Raw genomic sequence first — 20,305 nt, 5'->3', positions numbered from 1 at the left:
TCTGCCCCCTGCAACTAAGATTGAACATGGCACCTTGAACTGAGCTGCCTCCTAGATGGCTCAGTTGGTTGGAGTGCTGGCTCTCAACCACAAGGTTGCCGGTTTGACTCCTGCACCGTTGCCCTCTGCAACTAGAAACGGCAACTGGACCTGGAGCTGAGCTGCGCCCTCCACAACTAAGACTGAAAGGACAACAACTTGAAGCTGAACAGCACCCTCCACAACTAAGATTGAAAGGACAACTTGACTTGGAAAAAAGGCCTGGAAGTACACACTGTTCCCCAATAAAGTCCTGTTGCCCTTCCCTCCCCCCCAAAAAAAGAAAGAGGTACAAGACTTGTTTACCAGCATTATTTCTAATTGCCAAAAACTGTCAACAACTCAAAAGTCAAATGACAGGGAAATGAATAATAGCATATTCATACAGTGCTGTATTATATAGCAATGGAAATAAATGAGCTATATACAACAACATGATGAAATCCGACAAACATAATATTGACTAAAAGAATCCAGATATAAAAAATATAAACTGAATAATTCTTTGTATGTAAAGATTTAAAAAGAACATGTAAAATTAAATTACAAAGAAAAAACAAGAACATGATGAGCAAAAAGTGGGGGTTTTTTTGGAGGGTGGTAGAGAATGACGACAGGAGGAACAGAAGGGGAGTTTCTGAAGCAATGGCAATCCCAATTTCTTTACCTGAGTGGTTGTTACATAGATGGTCACTATATAATAAATCAGTGAGCACTACATTTTTGTTTTGTGCAGTTTTCTGGGTTTTTATTTCTCATGACTTTTTAAAGAGGTCTAAAAGATGGTAACACATAGAAAGATAAAAAGAAAACAAGGAAAGAGTACTCTTCTGGAAGGCAAATGAAGAAAACATTTCAAGGAAAAAAATGTGTTCCACTGTGTCCAATTTTGCTGCTACGTCAAATATACTGGGCACTGCACTGCTAGTAACCATTGGCTTTAGAAATGCAGAGACATCCGGGGCCTTGACAAGAGCAGTTTTAGTAAAGAAGTGAGGGTCAAAACCAGATTGCAATGGGTTCAGGAGAGAAAAAGAGAGTTAACTAGAGATATCAATTACAGATAATTCTTTCAAGGAATTTTGCTGTAAAGAGAAAGAGAAATAGGAAGAAAGTAAGAAGGGGAAGTAAAATAATGCAATTTTTTATTTTATTTTAATGAGTGGTAATAGCATGTTTGTATGCTGATGGAAAAAAATAGTAAAAAGGGGTAAATTGACAGATGCAAGACAGGGAAAATTCTGAAGTACTGTCCCATGAAGAGGTAAAAAGTCATGGAATTTAAGGCACAAGTAAAAGGGCTGGCGTATGGACAGGCAGTTTATCCATAGTAATGACAGATGACACAATGTACATTGGTAAGTGGAGATCAATGCAGTCATCTGAGCTTAGGGCAGTTCTCTTCTTCACTTTGCTTAGTGAAGAAGGAAGCAAGATCATTATCAGCTAAGAATAGGGTGGGGAAAGGGACTGATAGTAAGGCAAATAACACCAACTCCAATAACATACTCCCCCAATCTGAAAGACTTAATATAACAATATCTTTTTTATCAATAAAAAATATTTTAACAATATTTTTTATTCCGCATCCAATGTGGCTCCGATGTAGGTAGAAGGGCAACCTTTCACATTGTCATTTAAAGACCCAGGTTCCTTCTATCTTGTAGTTTCACCACTCCTCTGCTGGATCCTTTGCAGCTATCTAGAAGAGGCAGAAAGAGCAAATTCTCTGTGGATAAGGCCTAAGGTGACCTTTATCACGTCTACTCACATTCCATTCGATGAAACTCAGTCACTTCTTCTGGAAGGGAGTCTGAGAAACATAGTCTAGCTGTATACCCAAAAGGTAAAGGAAGCAGATATTGCAGTCACTTTCAGAGAGATGCTGAAGATTGAAGGAGAAGATGGATTGAAATAGTTTCTCTGTACATGCAAAAGCAAGTGGACAAGGAAAATACAGAATGACTGCTGGGCAGCCTTAAGGGCCATCTGACTGTATGAAAATCAACACTGGTGATTATTAGGGTGGATAATCTGAGTGGCAGTAAGGAGCATACAACCGCTAAACTCCTCAGTAGGAGGAATGTGAAGAGTACAACCACCACTTAGGAGGTCTGCAAAACAGCAGTCATGACAGAAGATACAGGTTTCAGTCTGAAGGAGAAGGTAAACAATAAAGGAGATTTTGCCCGTAACTGACCTTGTGGGTCAGAGGGGAAAATGAAAGGGTGTCATAGGATGGATAAGGGTAAAATAAAGACAGAAAATCTAATGTGCAGAGACATTTGGGAACTAGAGTCCTAAATAGGGAATAATTTAAGAGAACTAGGCTTCTTGTGGTGATTTACATGAATAGGAATAGGGTTGAGATATTACTTCTGATGGTTCAAAAGCAAATAATGAACAAGTGTTCATACAAAAGTTGGTTCACACAAACATTGAAAGTAAAAGTTGGTGGGAGAATGGTCTTTATAGAAGCAGAGAAAATCCCAAGGCTCCAACGGACTCTTACTGATAGAAATATGGAGTTTTGGAAAGAAATGGTCTTACTCTGAGGACACATGAACAATCACTTGACCTCCATCCATTAAAGTCTGTATAGCAATGGTTCTCCACTGAAGGAAATTTCCCTATCAGGGGATATCTGGCAATGCCTGAAGACATTTTTGGTTGTTACAACTGGGGAGATGCTACTGGCATCTAGTGGGTAGAACCCAATGATGTTGCAAAACATCCTCCAATGCCCAGGACAGCAAAAGAATTTTCTAGCGCAAAATGTCAACTGTGCCAAGGTTGAGAAATCCGGCTGTAGAGAAATTGTCTTAGCACACAGGCACTTTCTTAAACTCTTATAGCGCTGGTGATTTCCTCCCCATTGTTCTTTCTCTGTCTCCCTCTCCAACCGTTCCCTACCTTGCTAGCTTTGAAGAAGAAATAAGCTGCTATGAATCCTACAGCTGCAAGGAACTAAATGTTGCCACCACCGCATGAGCGGTGCTGAGCGCTCCAGGTGGGTATCCAACCCTGATTAACACCTTCACTGCAGCTGCTGAGATCCTTAGCAGAGGACCAAGCTATGATGTGCATAGACTCCAGAACTGACAGAAACTATGAGATAATAAATATGCGTAGTTTTAAGCTGCTATGGTCGTGGGTAATTTGTTACACAGCAGTGAAAAAAGAAAAATGAAAAAAAACACACCAAAAAAAACCAAATAGAGTCTATTTGCAGCTTGCTTCTTCAAAGCCCATAGAGAGAGGTTCTCTCCATGAAGAACAGGGAGACAATTCTTTACTGGCCTTTTGCATTTCCGCATATCTTGTGAGCAGAGGTACTGATTGCTTTTGTTCCGGACAGTCTTTTCAAGGACATTTGTGTAATGAATAGCCTTGAAAAATACCTCCTTCTAGAGCAAAGGGTAGGTTTGTTTATAGTCTTGGAAGATAAAAATAGTCTTCCTTCAGAATAGCAGCAAGTATGCTTACTTCCCATTAGACACGATTCTGTTCCCTAAGCTCAGCAGTTCTCCTTGCAACATACTCCATGAGCAAATGTCAGTCATCAGGCCCTCTTCACATTGCTCTGTGGAAAATGGAGTTTGGGGAACCAGGCAGGAAAATGCTGATACTCTGGCTACTACTATTGCTATGAGGACGTACTAAAGTCCATTCTCTCTGATCCAGGAGACTCATATCTTCTTAGCATCTATGAAACTGTGTCAGGCTAACTTGTTCATTTGAAAGTAGGGTAGAATATCAGATCTCTGATAGTTCTTGAAAATACTATGCTGTAACTGCTTTTTTTTTTTTAAATCTAAATCTCCCATTGGTTTATAAATTCCTTTGGCTTAGAGATTTACTTCTTATAATATCCCTAGCACTTATGATGCTTGGTAAAATAAATCATTTGTTGAATGAATAAAAAAAAAAAAGCCACGTATTACAAATATTCTACATGGCAGTCTGAAATCAATTGAAAAAAGTTAAGTTATTCAAAATGAAGCAAAGAAATGTGGGTAAAAACTTGAAAAACTTTGTTTAATATCGACATTTTCAAATGTCAGAGGAAAAATTTTGTACATTTATAATGAAAAACACACACATTCTTATTACAATACATTAAATAGTAAGGTCATAAGTATTGTATAGAAAGAAAAGACATTTGGGCTAATTTAAACAAGAAATTTAAGCATTAGTCTTAGCAAATATTTATTATCAGAAAACTGTACTTTCTAAAATCAATATTCTTAAAGGGGAATAAAACCCTCATCTTAGGCAAGCAATTCCATACTGGAAATTTTCAGACAACATTTAGTTATTTCAGAAGTTTAAGATAATCATATAATTCAGCCAACAGAACATTTAGTTCATTAAGGAGTTTTAGTAAATCATGCAATTTAATCAGCACAGGTCTGAACTAATTTAGTAAATATTGTGTTTAATTAAAATATATATGCTTATATTAAATGAAGAAAAGAGCCTCATTTAAAATATACCTCCAGGGGGCCGGCCCGGTGGCTCAGGCGGTTAGAGCTCCGTGTTCCTAACTCGGAAGGCTGCTGGTTCGATTCCCACATGGGCCAGTGGGCTCTCAACCACAAGGTTGCCAGTTCAATTCCTCGACTCCCGCAAGGGATGGTGCGCTCCACCCCCTGCAGCTAAGATTGAAGATGGCACCTTGAGCTGAGCTGCGCGGAGCGTGTCCTCTCAAACACAAGGTTGCCAGTTCGACTCCCGCAAGGGACGGTGGGCTGTGCCCTGTGCAACTAGCAATGGCAACTGGACCTGGAGCTGAGCTGCGCCCTCCACAACTAAGACTGAAAGAACAACAACTTGAAGCTGAACAGAACCCTCCACAACTAAGATTGAAAGGACAACAACTTGACTTGGAAAAAAGTCATATATATATATATATATATAAAGTCCTGTTCCCCTTCCCCAATAAAATCTTATTTAAAAAAAAAAAAAAAAATATATATATATATATATATATATATATATATATATATATATATATCTCCAGATGATTAAAAAAAACTGACTTTTTTTTTTTACCCTCATCTACCATTCCCGCCCTCCCTAATGGTGATGGAAGGAAAACTGACTCTGGGTGGTGAACACACAATGCAATAAATAGATGATGTATTATAGAATTGTACACTTGAAACTTATATAATTTTACTAACCAATGTCACCCCAATAAATTTAATTTAAAAAATAAAAATAGAAGAACAGAAGTGATTAGGAAAAAACTTACAACTATGACTGATCCTGCCCAAACTAAAAAGGATGGAACATAACACTGACCCTTAAAAACCTTATGGAGCTAGTTATAGATTGCCTTTTCTGAACAGGAAAGATTCTAGATTCTCAGTTTATAGAATTACCTTTCAGCTAGCCTAGAGGACTTTTCTAAAATCTGACAGTCAAATTAATTATAGAAGCTGGCTAGCTAAACACATATATTTCTCTAAGAGCTAGTTGGCCAAATGGATATTCCTTTAATATAACTGGAAATGGTTTAATGCAAAAATATGTATATTACTAATTCCTATACCTAGTACACTAAAATACAAAGCTGTATGACCGTATAATACTACATATTACATAAGTTGACAACAAAGAGACTGTTCTCAGGTATAATTTGATTAATTCTTCCCTGTAATAAAATTGAAACAAAGTTTTTGCTTACATACTGTTAAGGATTGATATGTGTTTCCCCAAAAAGATATGTGTAAGTCTATAAACACTCAGTCCCTCAAAATGTGATATTTGGAAACAGGGCCATTGCAAAGGGAATTGGTTAAGATGATGTCATACTGTCGTAGAGTGGGGTCCTAATTCAATATGACTAGTGTTATATAAAAGACAGCCATGTGAAGACACAGACGCACAGGGAGATTACCATGTGACAAGGAAGGCATAGACTGAAGTTATGCAGCTGCAAGCCAAGGAACACCAAAAATTGTCAACAAACCACCAAAAGCTAGGAATGGACAAAAAGGATTCCCCTACAGGTTTCGAGGGAGCATGGCCCTGTCAGTATCTTGATTTCTGACTTCTAGCCTCTAAAATGAAATAACACATTTCTGTTGTTTTAAGCCCTGTAGTAGGTAGCATTTTGTCTCAGCAGCCCTTAGGGAACTAATAAACATACTAACTACCAGAGTAGCCATTTCCTGCTCCTAGACTGCACTGCATTTTTCTGTGTAAAACATTTGATTCATGAGTAAAACTGTTCCTTAAATTATTTATTTCTCATTTGAAAATATCATTCAAAGCAGTGGCATTTGGCAAAAGGTCATAAAGACTAGCAGTAGTGCTTTGTGTGCTTATATTCATAACTGATCCAAGTCTCTGAAAGTCCTAAAACATTTCATGGCTCTAAAAACACTGCTAAACAAATACAAAGTGAAAAAAAGGTCAATAACACATGCTAGCAAGAGCATATCCAAAAGTAAAGAACCCTTCATATATATTAAGAAATAATTTTAATATAAACCGTGATTTACTATTAGCTGTCAGGGTCCAAAGAGGAAAATGAGTGCATCCCTGGTGTAGGGGAAGCACAGCCAGAAGAGGGAGAGGACGGAGAGGTGCACAGCACAGGTGGACATGGAGGGACCCATACTGGAGGACTGCCCAGCACAGAGTGCATGGGCCTGGATAGGGTCAGGAGGGCAGCCAGGCAAGGAGGGGACAGGGGCAGCCTGGCATAGGCTTTGGATCCCAAGTAGGCTGAGGAAAGTCTCTGCATAGAAGGGCAGCTTAATGCAGGGTTATCAGTGCAGGGTCATCTGAGCCTGAGAGAGCTGAGAAAGATGTCTGCATAGGAGGGTGGTTTGGAAGGGAGTACTGGAGCACAGGCAGAGTGAGGATGGCATCTGCACAAGGGAAGGAGTGGCAGTAGTCAGAGATGGGTCACACACAGGGGGATGGGTCAAATATGTTAGTATATTAAGGATAATGGGATTCAAGTTTGTCATTGTCAGAGAAGGGAGTTATAATGATAGAAAGGGGAAAAACTAGTATAAACCCTGGGATACTGGATTGAAATTGGAGGTATTGGTGTAAACTCATAGTTTTCAATTGAATAGACAGATATAGAAATATAGAGGTAAATGTGTGTATTTATGCATTCAAGCCCTCAGAGGGTTTGAGAACAGTGATAGCCCAATAGCAAAGAGTAAACCTAGTACCCAGATCTTGATTTCTAGATACCATACCCCACTAAAACAAAACAGGACTTTTGGGTGAAATAGCTAATTCAAAGGCTGGAGGAGAGAATGTATTAGTTTGGTGCAAAAGTAATTGCAGTTTAAAAGGTTAAAAATAATTGCAAAAACCACAATTACTTTGCACCGAACTAATAAAAGCCTGGTTCATTTTCTTGAACCAGAAAATGATAAAGTGCTCAAAGAATGATGGGTGCCTTTCCAAAGGAAATAGAGACCAAATTAAATGGGGCTTGCACTACCCAAATCTAAGAGAATTTGAGAATAAAAATAAATATTGACAGTAAAGGATTATAACCAATTGAATAAAATATGAAATCATGAGTCTACAGAGATTAAATAAATTGAAAGTTTGATAAGGAACAGGGTATTTACATGGTTTCAAAGTACTTCCACACAGAATACTTATTAATTACATAGACAAAAATATTAATAGTAATTTTACAGTGGGGAAGCCTGGTGGACACCACCTCCTCAAGGACACAAAGTTAACATCATTATAATGAGATATTCAAAATCATGTGCCATCTGATAAGGTGCAATGGAAAGAACACACCCTCACTTTTATGATATTCCTGCCAAAGTTACCTGAATCTAATGATGAGGAAACATCAGACAAACACAAACTGCAGGAAAATAACAGACCCATAATTTTCAAGTGTCAAGGTCACTGAAGACTAAATAGATACAAAAACTGAAGGCAATGACTGACTCTTAACAGAATCTTTTTTCAATAAAAGACATTATCGGCACAATTAGAAAAACTTGAATAAGGTCTGAGGATTAAATGATATTAATCTATCACTGGTAGTTTCCTTCTTTTGAAGGTTGATTGAGAACATCCTTGTTTGTAAGACATACTAAAGTATTTGGGAGTGATAGAGCACCTTTTCAACAATATAGTCCTTATAATTTCAGGAAAATAGGTTATTTGTAATGCACTTACAAATTTTCTGAAGCCTTGAGAGTTTATTTAACTTTTATTTTCACATTTTTAAAATGTTCAAGCCAAAAGTCTTACATGCTTCCAGAGAATGGAGGGGGGAAAAGTATGTCATATCCAAAATTCAAGAATCGCAATGTTTTCAACTTCTCAGTAGGAACACTAGGAGCTACAAGATGGTGGAGAAATGCCTGCCAAATTCTGAAGAAAAACTATTTCCTGACTAGAATTCTATTTTTCAACTAAACTATCAATCAATTATGGGGGAATAAGAAAACATTTCAGACATGCAAAGTATCACTTTTTCTCAGAAATGCACTGCAGAAAGTGCTCCATGACAAGGAGAAAGTAAGCCAAAACAGAGGAACACTTGGAACACAAAAAACAAGAGATCCAAAATAGGACAGACAGAGAGAATGATGCTGAAAAAAGAACCTGGGATCACAGCTACATAGAGAAAGGTGAAACCAGTCCACATTGGAACAGGTCAAAAGTCTATGGAAGAGACAACTTCAAGAGGTTGAAATTGATTATCAAATGTAAATGAATATAACTGACAGGATAGTTAAAATATATTGAGAGGATATTTAAATAATTGGTGGAAATATCTATGCCTGAATTAATGAAAGTATACTGTAAACCAAACAAAACGTTTTTAATTCTGAGGGGAAAACACACAAAAAGTGGGGGAACAGAGTTGGGAGTAATGGGAAGTGATTGCTAATGGGTACAGGAGTGCTTTTGGGGTAATGAACATGCGCTACAATTAACTGTAGTAATTGTTATACAAGTCTGTGAATATACTAAAAAACGACTGGAGTTTATACTTTAAATAGGTGAACTGTATGCTTTGTGAATTCTATCTTGATAAAGCTATTATATTAAAAAGCAATAAACCATGGGATATATGTACTCACATACAAGCAAAATGGATGACAACAATAGCAGAATGGAAGGGTAGGAGGAAAAGCAGCATACTACTGGAAAGATCTTTTAATTTCAGTTTTATAATTGACATAAAATTGTAATATATTTAAAGTGCAAATATTTATCTTTTGGTGAGAATATTTAAGTTCTACTCTCAGCAAATTTGAATTATACAATACAGTGTTATCAACTATAGTCACCATGTTTTACATTAGATCCTCAAATCTTATTCATCTTATAGTTGAAAGGTCATACCCTTTTACCAACCTCTCCCTATTTCCCCCACACCCCCCATCCCCTAGCAACCACTTTTCTACTGTTTCTACGAATTTGCTTTTTTTTTTTTTTTTTTAACATTTCACACATAAGTGATACCATGCAGTGAACATGGAAGTGCAGCTATCTCTTCGAGATTTTGTTTGCATTAAATTGGATACATACCCAGAAATTGGACTGCTAGATCATGTGATTGTCCTATTTTTAGTTTTTTGAGGAATCTCCATACTGTTTTCCATAGTGACTGCATCAATTTACATTCTCACTAACAATTCACAAGGGTCCCCTTTTCTCCACATTCTCACTGACACTTATCTCTGGCCTTTCTGGTAGACTAGAGCCATCCTAACAGATATGAAGCGCTATCTCATTGTGGTTATGGTTTGCATTTCCCTGATGGTTAATGATGTTGAGCATCTTTTTATGTACTGTTGTCCATCTTTATGTCTTCTTTGGAAAAATATCTATTCAGTTTATCTGTCCATTTTTTAATTGGATTGTTTGTTTTTTTGCTATTGAGTTGTATGATTCTTCATATATTTTAGTAATATATTAATAAATATAGATTATTTATTAGGATATCTTATATCAGATATAGGATATTAATTCCTTATCAGATATATGACTTGAAAACATTTCCTCCAATTCCATAGTTGCCTTTTCATTTTGGTGATTATTTCTTTTGCTATGCAGGAGCGTTTTAGCTCGGTGTAGCCCCACTAACTATTTTTTCTTTTGGTGCCACTACTATAAGGTTCTTATACCATATGTGAAGTGATGTAATATTATATGAAGGTGGGCAGAATTTAAAGATGCAACCATTAAAAATAAAGCAACCATTAAAATAACAAAACAATGGGATCATAAAAATATACTCAGTCTAAAAGAAGGCAGAAAGAAGAGGGGGAAAAGATGAGATCAATAGAAAAAAAAAGTACCATGACAGATTTAAATGGAAACATATCAATATCATTAAGTGTAAATGGAATAAACCCTCTAATTAAAAGTAAGATATTCTCTGATTACATGCAAAACAGCAAGATCCAAATATATGTTGTGTATAAGAAACCCACATTAAATATAAAAACACAAATAAGTTAAAAGCATAAGGATGGTAAAGATATACCACGCTAACACTTATCAAAAGAAAGTTGGAGTGGCTACATTAATATTAAATACAACAGATTTTAGAGAAAAAAAATATTACTAGGGAAAAAGAGAGTGATTTATAATGATAAAGGATTATAAATCATCAATTCATCAAGAACACATAATAATCTTAAATAACAACAGAGCTCCAAAATACATTAGATAAAAACTGACAGAACTTCAAAGAAAAATAGACAAAACCACAATTATAGCTGAAGATAACAACATTCCTCTCACAATAACTGATATAACAAATAGACCAAGAAAATCAATAAGGATATGGAAAACTCCAAGAACACTATCAATCAACTTGAACCAACTGACATTTATGGAACACGCTACCCAACAACAACAAAAAACACATTGTTTTTAAATACACGTGGAACATTTACCAAGACAGATCATATTCTGGGCCATAAAAACAAGCATCAATAAAGTTAAAAGGATCCATATTATACAACATATTTTCTCTGATCATTATGGAATCAAATTGGAAATAAATAATAAAAAGATCTCAAATGTTGCAAATAATTGAAAGTTCTCAAATGTTGCAAACTAAATAACACAGCTCTAAACAATCCATATGTCAAAGAAGACATCAAAAAAAATTAGCCAAGTATGTTTTTAACTTTTTTGAACAAAAAATACAACATATCAAAAATTGTGAAATATAGGAGCTGGCCCAGTGACTCGGGTGGTTAGAGATCCATGCTCCTAACTCCGAAGGCTGCCAGTTCGATTCCCACATGGGCCAGTGGGCTCTCAACTACAAGGTTGCCAGTTCAATTCCTCGAGTCCCACAATGGATGGTGGGCTACGCCCCCTGCAAATAGCAACGGCAACTGGACCTGGAGCTGAGCTGCGCCCTCCACAACTAAGATTGGAAGGACAACAACTTGACTTGGGAAAAAAAAAAGTCCTGGAAGTACACACTGTTCCCCAATAAAGTCCTGTACCCCTTCCCCAATAAAAGCTTTTTTAAAAAATTGTGAAATATAGCTAAAGCATTACTCAGAGAGAAATTTATAGTATGAAATGCCTATATTAAACAAGAAAAGGCGAGCTGCGGCTGCGGCGGAAGATGGCTGCGGATGAGGCGGCAGACACTCAGCTGATGCTCGGAGTAGGGCTGATCGAAAAGGACACAAATGGAGAAGTTCTGGGGGTGTGGTGTTATCCTTTCACAACAGCTACTTTAAGGAATCTGCTGCTGAGAAAATGCTGCCTTACAGATGAAAACAAACTTCTCCATCCCTTCGTCTTTGGTCAGTACAGAAGAACGTGGTTTTATATCACAACAGTTGAAGTGTCAGATTCTTCCGTTTTGAAAAAGGTGACTCATATTGTTCTGACTGCCAAAGATTTTAATTCAGAGAAATATGCTGCCTTCACTAGGATATTGTGTAGAATGTACCTGAAACATGGGAGCCCAGTTAAGATGATGGAGAGTTATATTGCAGTTCTCACGAAGGGGATATGCCAGAGTGAAGAAAATGGCTCTTTCCTTAGCAAGGACTTTGATGTCTGAAAGGCATACCTTGCAGGCTCTGTCAAAGACATTGGATCTCAATTTGGAATGGAAACTGTTATCTTACACACAGCATTGGTGCTAAAGAAAAGAATTGTCATCTATCACCCCAAAACAGAAGCTGTCCAGGAGTTTACCAGGACTCTGCCTTCCCTGGTGTGGCATTGACAGGACTGGACCATACTTCACTCATACTTGCATCTCAGTGCCGATGAGCTGGAAGCCCTGCAGATGTGCCCAGGTTACGTCACCAGATTTATAGACTTGGAGGTAAGCAATAGGTCAGACCTTTACAACGTCTTTGTGAATCTGGCAGACACTGAGATTACCATTGCTCCACTCGCAAAAGAGGCCATGACAATGGGCAAACTGCACAAAGAACTTGGTCAGCTAATTGTTCAGTCTGCAGAAGATCCAGAGAAATCAGACAGCCAAGTTATCCAGGATATTTCCCTAAAAACAAAATAAATCTTCACCAACCTGGCACCATTTTCAGAAGTTTCAGGTGATGGAGGAAAGCTAGTTCTCAATTTTGAGGCACTAAAGCAAAGACGATTTCCACCAGCAACAGAAAACTTCCTTTACCATCTAGCAGCTGCTGAACAAATGCTGAAAATCTGAACATGTGATCGAGTGTATCACTGATGACTGATATAAAGCTCTTTGACCATGATTATCCATTAACTATGTAAAATACTGAAAATAACAAAGAAAATGCTGTTTTAATGATTTGGAAGTATTAAGATTTGATCTGAAAAGCACTGAAACACATATGAAAACACTTCTGACTTTCTCCTATCTGATTAGTTTTATGACTACTATCGATGTTGGACAAAGTGCTGTAACTACCATAGATAACGTTATAAAATGGCCCGATGTCCTGGCGTTAGAGAAAAAAGCTGTCAAGTTCTCTGTCAAGTTCTTGTGCAAATCACAGCAAATCCGAAAGCCTTCATTATTATAAGTTCCAGTTTGTCTCAGTATGTAGCCACAAATTAATGGTTTATTTTCAGAAAGCTGCCTGAAATCTTGCTTTGTATTCTTCCAGGAAGAACTTTAATTCCTCATGAGTTCTACTTTCTGAGCTACAAAGTTTTCTGCAGAACTGTCTCGAAGGTCATTTAAAAGACCCTGCAGTCGCACTTTCTTGTAAAAGAAATTTTTTTCTTGGCCTTTGAACATTTTGCCTATATGAGGGTTTTGCATAAATTTTGTACTTGAGTAGACAACTTTAATAATCCATATTTATACTTGGCAAACTTAAGTCACCAGTACTCTTCAATTAACCCTGTTGCTAGCAATATTACTTTGAAAAAGATGCCAGTGCTTATATGGCAGAGTAAAATAAGCAGCCCACTTTGAATATAAATGTGACTGAAACAGCAACTTTATATAATTGGTAAGGAGTGTGAGAATTAACTTCTTGCAAGGGCCAAAACCAGAGAATGTCTTCCAACAGCTTAAGTAAAAGTAACCTGGCCACATATGAAGGTAACTGTTCCTGTTTAGTTATGTATCTTTCCCATAATTGGAGACCTAAAACTTGCAAAATAAGCATGGAGGTCTAAATTACATACTTGTTATTTTATATATATTCATGTTAATTATGAAAGATTATTTTATACTCAGTACTGTTGTCCTTAGAAATCTTACCCAGAAAAAGGTGTGCAGAAAAATCTTGGCTTTATTGGATCTTTCATTTATTCTTGTAAAAATTAAAAATAGCCTTTTCCTTCCCTCCTTGGGGAGGGGTGCATCTGAAATGAGAGCTTTACTAAGACAAACAACTTAAAATTAAATCTGCACTTTATGAAAATGAATACTAACATCTTTTTTCCCTTGTTTTTGTATTACTACTATATTAGCTAATGATCAAAGTTGTTAAAATTACAAATTTATGATGCAGAAATAAAATGGAAATATTTTGATACTCAAAAAAAAAGGTCTCAAATCAATGACCTCAGCTTTTACCTTCATAATCTCAAGAAAGAAGAGTAAACCAAGCATACAGCAAACAGAGGAAAGAAAAAACTGATAATGAAATGGAGAACAGGAAAAAAAGAGAGCGAGAACTCAATAAGATCAAAAGCTGGTTTCTTAAGTAGACCAATAAAATTAATAACCCCTCGCTAGACTAAGAAAAAAGAAAGAGAATACTCCAGTTACCAACATCAAAAATGAGAGAAGCACATCACTGCAAACTTTACAAATTTAAAAAGGATAATAAGGAGGTCATTATGAACAATACCATGCCAATAAATTCAACAGGTTGGGTAAAATGACAAATTCTTTGAAAAACACAATCTATCAAAGCTCATTCAGAACAAACAGGTAACCTGAATAGCATCAATTGAAGAAGGTGAACTTTAGTCAAAAAGCTTCCTACAAAGGAAATTCGAGGTTCTAATGGCTTCATTTGTTAATTCTATTAAAATAATACCAGATCTATACAAAATCTACTAGAAAATTAAAGAGAAGGAAATAATTCCAAACTCATTCTTTGAAACCAACTAATTTTATTTCAGACATTAGTTGTTTTAGGTTACCTCCCATTTGTATATATTGAATTATAAGGTGTTTCAATAATTTAAAGCAACTTCCAGTTCTCTGCCTGCCCAACAGGCAAACTTTTTCTATCTAACGTTTTTATTATAAATGAACCTTAAGAATGTTATCACTGCATTTGGGCGGTGGTGCAAGTGCGGTGGAGGCGGCAAAGCGCTCAGCGCACACGGCACCTTGGCGTCGGTGGGGGCCCCTACAGTCACAGCCCCCGAGTTGGTGAGGTCACTGTCGAGACCTCTGCTCTTCCACCTTTTGCTCGCACCAGGGGTGATCAGCTGACCAATGAACCGACTGCTGAACTCAAAGAAGTTTCTCTCTATTTGACAAAGATGGCAATGGCACTATCACAACAAAGGACACTGACAGTGTCGTGAGGTAACGGGGTCAGAACCCAGCAGAAGCTGAATTGCAAGATATGATCAAGGAAGTGGATTCTGACGGCAATGGCACCAATGACTTCCCAGAATTTTTCACTATGATGGCTAGAAAAATGAAAGATACAGACAGTGAAGAAGAAATGCCAAGTCTTTGACAAGGCTAGCAATGGTCCCAGCAGTGCAGCAGAACCATGCCACAGTCATCACAAACTTAAGAGGAAAAACTAATAGATGAAGAAGGAGATGAAATCATCAGAGAAGCAGATATTAATGGAGCTGGACAAGTCAACTATGAAGAATTTGTACCGATGATGACTGCAAAATGAAGACCTACTTTCAACTCTTTCCCTGCTAGAAGAATCAAATTGAATCTTTTATTCTCTTCTTGCAAAAAAAAAAAAAAATCATTTACTCATTGTTTCTTTATAGCAACACTGAATGTCAAAAGCAACTTCTGCATTTGCAACAACATGGATGGACCTAGAGAACATTATGTTAAGTGAAATAAGTCAGACAGAGAAAGACAAATACCATATGATCTCACTTATAGGTGGAATCTAAAGAAAAGAGTAAGTGAATGAACTAATCAGAAACAGTTTTGGAGACATAGAGGAAAAACTGAGGGTTGCTACATGGGTGGGGATAAGGGGGAAGGTGAGGGGATTAGAAAACAGTCAGTAACCACAAGATGGCCACCGGGTTTTGAAAATTAATTTGGGGAATGTGATCAATAATGTTGTAAAGATTTTGTAGTGTATCCGATGGACACTTGTCTCATTAGGGAGACCACCTCAGGGATGATGTAGATGCCTGATCACTGCATTGTACACCTGAAGCTGAAGCTGAACAATAATGAATGTCAACTACAGGTGTGTGTGTGTGTGTGTATATATATACACATATATATACATATATACATATATATACATATATATACATATATATACATATATACATATATATACACATATATATACACATATATATACACATATATACATATATATATATATATATACATATATATACATATATATATATATATATGCCAAAGGCGGTCTGCAGCGGAGTTACCCTGGTCATCTAGTTGTAGAAAATTGAGGACGAACAGGGCGTGATTTAGAATATTACGAGGAGAACCTTTAGTGGGGTAGGAAGTGGATGTTTTGAGTTTATTTAAGGTGTTTTTTAAGGTTTGATGAGCTCGTTCAACAATTCCTTGTCCCTGGGGATTGTACGGGATACCAGTGATGCCCGCACACTCCGCCTCATGTTCAAAATCACTAGGGATCAGGCCAGAGAAATAGTCAAGAGCTGCCCTGGATGTGTTACTCTTCTCCCAACACCCCACTTTGGGGTCAACCCTCGGGGAATTCTCGCCAATGAAATCTGGCAAATGGATGTTACCCATATCCCAGAGTTCGGGTCCCTCAAATATGCTCATGTCACCATCGATACTTACAGTGGGTTTATCTTCTCCAGCCTCCATACAGGAGAAGCTACAAAAAATGTTATTGCCCATGTCCTCCAGTGTCTAACTGTACTCGGAAAGCCCCAAAAGATAAAAACTGATAATGGCCCTGGGTACACTTCCCAGGCCTTTAAACAGTTTTGCAGCCAATTTCAGATTCAACATGTCACTGGTATCCCGTACAATCCCCAGGGACAAGGAATTGTTGAACGAGCTCATCAAACCTTAAAAAACACCTTAAATAAACTCAAAACATCCACTTCCTACCCCACTAAAGGTTCTCCTCGTAATATTCTAAATCACGCCCTGTTCGTCCTCAATTTTCTACAACTAGATGACCAGGGTAACTCCGCTGCAGACCGCCTTTGGCGTCAAAAAACAAAACATCAATACGCCAAGGTCATGTGGAGAGATCCCCTCACGGCAAAATGGAACGGGCCTGACCCAGTTCTCATCTGGGCGCGAGGATCTGCCTGCGTATATGATACTCAAGAAAACAATCCCCGTTGGTTACCCGCTCGTCTGGTCAAACCCATTAACCCCCCTATCACTAATCCACCACCACCAGGGACTTAATCCCTGAGATATTTCCTTTTTTTTCTTTTCTCCACAGATGTTACACCCAACCATTCTCGTTGGATATCTACTCCTGGTGACTTCTTGCGTTTTGGCTGGCTTCGGACCTCCTCCCCCCAAAGATCAACTTTACCTGACCCTATATGGCAAACCGTGCGTTTGTCCAGGCGGCTCCACACCCCATCTGTCCTCTTCCGACAGGAGCCTCTCCACGGTAGACTGTGGTACACAAACGGCCCACTTGGTCAATTCTAAGTCCTCAATAGGGGGCTCTCAAGGAAAACCCAAGTGGCTATGTATTACAAAACCCACCCATATCCCCACTGTTAACAGCCGCCCTGGCCCCTGCCCAGCAGCCTGTAATAAGTCTACCTACCAAATCATTCACAGCTCCTGTTATGAAAATTCACAGTCTTGCCTTCTCGGCGACTTCCCCTATTTTACAGCCATTACAACCCGGAGCTGGGCAGGCTCCTTTGGGGGAGAAAGTGACCTCAGTTATTCTACTGGGGTCCTCAAGATCGGCCAAGCCGGCTGCGGTTCAGCCAAAATAGGGACCGCGGTCTGCTGGCCTCAAACTCCCCCTATACACCTTTCTGACGGAGGAGGCCCCTCTGACCAGATAAAACAAAGACAGGTCAGACAACGCTTAGAGGTCCTTGCTGCTGCCCAAAACACATTCCTCTCCCATCACCCTTTAATTCGCCAAAAACATAAACCCACTGATCTAGACCATAACACCATGTCCCTCATGGAGTCCACGCTAAAGACCTTAAACATCACCAATCCTGCCTTGGCCAAGGATTGCTGGCTCTGCATGGCTCTAGGTAAGCCCATGCCCCTTGCCCTCCCCGCTAACCTATCTCAACCCTTATACAACTCCTCCAATTGTTCTATTGCACCCCCTTTTTATACCCAGCCTATGGGTTATACCTACAGTTACTGCTTATTCTCCAACATTACAAGCCCCCCCCCCAATGCCCTTGATGTAGGCTTCTTCCCCTTAAACTGCACCGCTATTGTTAATTCCACTGCTCCTGCCTGCCCCGCTCCTAATCATGTTTTCATCTGCGGCAGCGGCCTGGCCTTCACGGCCCTCCCCACCAACTGGACTGGCCTCTGTGCACTGGCTTTCCTCTTATCAGATATAGATATTCTACCCGGAGATCAGTCACTTCCTATACCAGCCCTTGATCTTTTCCCTGGGTGACAAAAACGGGCCCTCGCGTTCATTCCCCTTATGGCAGGATTAGGCATAACCACAGCCATGGCCACGGGCGCTGCCGTAAATACTTATCATCAGCTCTCTCTCCAGCTTATTGATGATGTTACCACACTGTCAGACACTATTAATGACCTTCAAGACCAGGTTGATTCCCTAGCAGAAGTAGTGCTCCAAAATAGGCGAGGGCTTGATCTTCTAACAGCGGAACAAGGGGGAGTCTGTTTAGCTTTACAGGAACGATGCTGCTTCTATGCCAACAAATCCGGCATAGTGTGAGACAAGGTCAAAAGGCTCCAAGAAGACCTTCTTCAATGCAAAAAACAACTCCTTGACAACCCCTTTCTAACCAGTTTTCATGGTCTTCTGCCTGTCCTCCTCCCCATCCTTGGTCCCATTCTAGGGTTACTCCTACTTGTCTCCCTCGGACCTTGGGCATTTAATAAACTGACAGGGTTTATCAAACAACAAATAGACAATATTCTAGCCAAACCCATCCATATCCATTACCACCGATTAGCAATGACAGATACTGAAGAACAAGGCTTACCCAAGCCGGGTCCCCGATATATAGATATATGACGGGCATGTAGGCTGAAGACATGCCGACCTTAAGGTCTGGGCACCGAAGCGGCTGCAGCTATAAAGTACTGCAAGGGAGGGTCCCTTTTGACCCCTCTTCAGGCCTCCCTGAAAACATACCTAGTTTGCATGGAGGTTGGTATCTACCAAAAATCTCTGCCCTGCCTCTCCTCCCACAAAAGATACCAAGGGCATCAAAGGTCTCTGACCCTACTGAACCCCTGGGAGGAACCAGGCCACTGTTTTCCCGCTCGGTAAAGGCCCACCCTCTAAAACACAGAGGGAGGAGATGCTAGGACCCAGGCAAAGGAACCTTGCCTTCACAGAAGAATCCTGCATAGCAGGAAGTCAGACCGTTGGTCTGAAGCCAAAAATAGATCCTGGTGGTAACAATTCTGGTTTGCCTAGCCATATAAGGTCATAACTCACAGCACCTCCTCGTGACGTGTACCACTTCCCCTTTCTACACTCACATATATCTATCCCCATTACAATAAAAATTTGAGGCTTGATCGGAATTCTGTCTTGCCTCCATTTCTTCGCGCCTCCTATTTTCTCTTTTCAGGGTGTCTCACTTCGGTCCCTGTTGAATGGCCCGTTGGTCGGGGCATATATGTATATATGTGTATATATATATATATATATATATGTATGTATGTATGTATGTATGTATGTATATATATATGTATATGTATATACTTACAAGAAGTGGAGTATAGCATTAGGAATAGAGACAGTGGAAATGTAAGGGCTCTGTGCAACGTCAGAGGGATAGTGGATGGAGGGAGGGGGATTCACACAGTGTGAGGGATATAAATGATAAACGTCTAAGTATTACTTTGTCTTGTGCACCTGAAACTAATAAAAAAATAAAAAAGGTAACTTCTGTTCACACACAAAAAAAATCTGCATGTATTGGTTGGTGGTCCTGTCCCCTAAAGATCAAGCTACACATCAGTTTTACAATATAAGTATTTGTACTGCCTTAATGATAAGGAAGCACTTAGTAGGCTCTTCGCAGTTCCATTTGCTAATGATTAATACGCTATTGGGGCTGGCCACTTTTTCATGTATGCAGCTTGACAACTGAACATAGTCAGGCATTTATATTAAAATGAAAATACAAATTCAAAACCTATTCAAATGGGTTCTATTGGGTTGGTACAAAAGTAATTGTGGTTTAAAAGGTTAAAAATAATTGCAAAAACTGCAATTATTTTCACACCAATCTAATAATTCAGTTTGTTAGTATATGTGTAAATCATCATAACTGGTTTACTGAAAGCAAACATTTAAAATTGGTTTACGTGAGGATGTGTGTAGGAAAATGGATGAAGGATAATCTGTCCAGACATAGCCCCACTAACAGGATGGGTCCCCTATACTCCCATGGGCCCTGACCATGGTGACGGTGA

General features: G+C 38.7%; 1 protein-coding gene and 2 pseudogenes across 1 annotated transcript in view; 2 read left to right on the top strand and 1 right to left on the bottom strand.

The window, feature by feature from the left end:
* MSH4 (mutS homolog 4) overlaps nt 1–20,305 on the bottom strand; it is an 83,094-nt gene that overhangs the window by 32,523 nt on the left and 30,266 nt on the right. The window lies entirely within an intron of this gene.
* On the top strand, nt 11,650–12,782 carry LOC109453757 (DENN domain-containing protein 10; annotated as a pseudogene).
* On the top strand, nt 13,543–15,365 carry LOC109453745 (neo-calmodulin; annotated as a pseudogene).

The sequence above is a fragment of the Rhinolophus sinicus genome, linkage group LG06 (genome assembly GCF_036562045.2).
Source record: "Rhinolophus sinicus isolate RSC01 linkage group LG06, ASM3656204v1, whole genome shotgun sequence".
Taxonomy (NCBI): domain Eukaryota; kingdom Metazoa; phylum Chordata; class Mammalia; order Chiroptera; family Rhinolophidae; genus Rhinolophus; species Rhinolophus sinicus.
This window is presented reverse-complemented; position numbering and strand designations above follow the sequence as displayed.